Below are 4,001 nucleotides of genomic sequence, written 5' to 3'. Positions count from 1 at the left end.
CAGGCTGTTATTTTGGTGCATAAGGTGGAAGGCAGATTTGCAAAGCCACTCGAGCAATTCGGACATTTGGTTCCCCTTTGAAAGAGCTCAGTGAAAGAGGTGGTGGCAAAGCACCGGACTGGCAGGTCTGGTCGCTAGAGCCTCCTGTAGCCACACAAGCATCTCTTCTCTGCTGTTTGCCCCCATTGGTTTGGGCTGTGTCCACATGCCTTGCAGGTCTACATCCCAGGTACCACCCAGAAACACAGGTTTAGCCAAACAACTCCTAGGGATGAGGCTGGTTTTAATCTTCCCTTCCAGCCTTTCTCCAAAGATAAAAACCACATATTAGACACAATTCTTTCCCCAGCCACACCAGGTACCCTGCATTGTATTCACAGCTGCAACAGTGAACAGAATCTGATCGATGTCTTAATTTACTTAAGCCTCCAAATACTTGAAAGAGAGAATTATTTTTACGTTATTATTTTTTTAAATGTGAAATCTGATTAGAATAATCCTGGCAAGGCAGAGTGATAAGTGAATAGAGTTGGTGAAAAAAAGTAGTTTTAAAGGAGGAAATTGATTTCCTTCCCTCCCTCCAAATTTGAATAATAAACTTTCATAAAGAACTTCACTGCAAGCAACTCCTAGAGATGGAAAAATAGTTAAAATACTTTAATAAATCATCTCTCAGAGCTCCTTAAAAAATAGAGATTGTTGCAGATTAAAAAGTTTGAGACATTCACACCTGAAATACAGATCAACACTTTCATGGCGGTACAGAAAAAATTGAAACTCCCTGTGAATTTATAGTCAGTGCCATGCAAGAAACTGAGGCTATGGGTGCTTTGCCTGCTTTTGCAATGGAGGAGTTACAAACCAAAAAGAAGTGTAACCAACAGATATCTTTCCCATTTCTACACTTCCATTTTCTTTTATAAGAAAGTGGGAAATTCTCTCCTTTTTCCAGAAACTGCTTGGAGCTTTCTGGTAGAAAAGCGGGGCTTGCTATGACTTTGCAGAAAGACATGCTGATTTCCCATTTCTAATAAATTACCAGTTTTAAACTAAATCCTTAAACACTACTAACAAAGAAAAATAATTGAAAATTCATATTCCAATGCCTCAGATAGGAATTTATTTCCTATATATGCAGTAGCATGAGCCTAGACACATTCACTACACATTACTCAATGACTGAGCAGACCATGGTCTCAGGTATGCTGGGGTAAATACATTCATCTGTTTTATGACTACATGAACATTAGTTGGTTTGCTCTAGATGTAACTCAGTAGCAGAGACATCAGAAGCTGAAATATCCCTCAGTACCACAGAAACTGTACTGGTCCTTCCACCATTGTCTTGCTACGTGATGCTTTACGGCCATGCTGCCACCACTAAAAATACCTATGGAACAACATTTTCTGTTGAGTCACACCCAGTCCACCTCTAAGCAAAACTTACAGTGCAGAGTTTAGTCCAGAGCTTTCATTAAGTCCTTGGTCATGCCTGGATGGCCTAAGAAGATGTTTTGTCAGTGGTCAGATGGCTTGCTAACCTGCTGTCTTCATTACTGGTTACTCCTAGGTACAAGTGGCACCTACTGGAGCTGGACATTAAGTGGACCCACAAGGGCCACCTTTGTGTTCATCTCAGAGCGAGAGAATGTACTGAGTGCCCAACACCTCTGAAAGCAGGGCTTTAAATTGTCTGAAAACCCATGTGTGATTTTGTTACCGCAAATGGTTTTTTTACAAGACCTGGCTGTTCAGCTCCTGGGGGCATCAGCCCATTAGAAGTACTTCTTTCCAGAGCACTGCTGCAATCCTGAGCTTCTCAGCAGCTGTTTCCAATTCTCCACCTGCCATCTTTTGAAGTTAACACTGTAAACAGCCCCAGCTCCTTGGGTGGCTGAAAAGAGATACCTGTGGAGCCCTGAGCAACTGCACTTGACATATGGTATTAAGATGTGCAAGGGAAGATGGCTGGCAGAGTAGGACTCTCCTGCGGTTCTTTTGCCTGCTCCCATTATCCCCAATGAAGATTGCTAGGGACATAAATGCTGAGGAGCCAGAAAAGACGTGAAATGGGAAAACAGAGAGGGAGAAGCAAGCTCTGCCTACACAGCACACAGCTTTCAAAGCAAACTGATTTACTCAGACACAAGATACTACACAAACAAGTTGTGCTGCTGCTGATGCACCAGTTTCCTGAATAATCACAGTGATACAAAAGAAAGATTGTGATTAAGGCAAAGAATTAGGATCAGGAAAAACAGAAGGCATAATCCAGTCTCCATGCTTGACCTTGGGCATGTCACATCACTCTCCTATGCTCAGTTTCCTTAACTATGTGGTAAAGCTTCCCAGCATGAGAGGAAAATCATCTGAGAGCGTGGGAGAGCCCAGGAGCAACTCACGGATAAGTGACAAAAGATTCTTTTAGGGGCCCAGGCCATTGGCCTCTGCAGCCCCAGCTAAGTCAATTCCTTCCACTGTCAATGATCCACATGACCCAGACACCCTCAGACGAGCACATCCCTGAAGGCCAATCACGAGATGTAGCTTTAGGCAAAAGAACTGCATTTTAATGGCTCTCTATGTACCAGATGCAGGAGCCGCAGGCTGAGTCCTGCATTATGTTCACAGTATTTGTGTGGTGCTCCCATCAGAGTTTAAAGTGACACAGCATCTCTCTGACCTGGTCTCCTATCAAAAACTGGTGTTCAGCACGCTCCTCCTTCCAATCCAACACTGACAGTCATCACTAGACCACCCTGATTCTCATTTTCCCTCAAGTACTTCTAAAGTCATTCCTTCTGCTCCGTTCCCCACTCACCACAGTGTAGGTGGGATTCCCTAGCATCCATGGAAAAATTCTGCCACTGGCAGTAAATGTAAATCACAAACCAGGTGATAGGGTTTAAATTGGAAACAATCTTGAGTGCAAGAGGACCATGGATATCACAAAAGGACTGGCAAAGCTCTGGTCTGCTTTATATTTTTTCCCCTTAAACAAAGGTCATAGATGTGACTCCTGCAGTAATGCTTCACCACCTCCAGCCGGAGACAACATGACTGCCTCTGGGTTCAATACTTCCAGACAGTGTGCTAGGGCAGAGCACTGCATTGTATACGGGAATAGGAAGAGGAGGAAGACGAGAAGTCCCTACACAAGGCCTCCAAGTTTTTTTCCATGCTAAACCAGAATAAGGGCATGTCAGTTCCCAGACAGGTTGAGAAGCATTGGACAGCAGTGGCATTTTTGATACCTTCCTATCACACCAGGTGTCTACAGGACATCTGTAGAAATACCCTGTGGATGAGATCCTGTGCAGATGCAGACAGGCAGGAGCTAGGAAAGACACAGCGCATCATGTAAGACAGCACAGCCAGTGCTGTTCAGCTACAGCTTCCTGAGCACGCAAGGAGAGGCAAGGAGGAAAACGAAGGGTTTTGCTGAGTGAAAATGTCCACAGCAGCAGTAAGAGGTGCAAGACAATGGAAGTTGTTTTGGGCATGTCAGTGTAACAGCTGTAAGCCTTTTCCCTCTAAGAACTAGGAAGGCAACAACTAACCCTATGGATGCCAGCTGGAGTTGGCTGGTTGCACAACTGCACAGCACTCTTCTCCTGATCCAAAGGTCCTTTCTCCAGCCAGAGGTTGCTCTGGAAAGCAAGGTCCTCTCTGCAGCCATCTACCTGGCATGGAAACAAGCACAGTACAGGACAGGAGGCTGGAGGAAACAGTTGGTATCCTCCAGCTGCAGATAGTGATGGTTCTCCTTGGCACTGAGTACAGTCCAAACCTCAAAACAAACTAGCTGCCCTAGGTCTACCAATGGTAGTTATGTAGTTTCAGGAGGAAGGGGAGATCCTCTTTGCAATGCACGTGAACCAATGTAGAGCAATACAGAACAATGTGGTGACTCCTTAATCCATCAGGAGAGGGAAGTAAGTCACTTTAAAAGGCACACAACGTCTAGCATGAGTGCACAGGCTTTGAATGCTGCAGCAGGA

This window comes from Apaloderma vittatum, unplaced genomic scaffold (assembly GCF_000703405.1).
Source record: "Apaloderma vittatum isolate BGI_N311 unplaced genomic scaffold, ASM70340v1 scaffold44780, whole genome shotgun sequence".
Lineage (NCBI taxonomy): Eukaryota > Metazoa > Chordata > Aves > Trogoniformes > Trogonidae > Apaloderma > Apaloderma vittatum.
Note: the sequence above shows the minus strand (reverse complement) of the source record.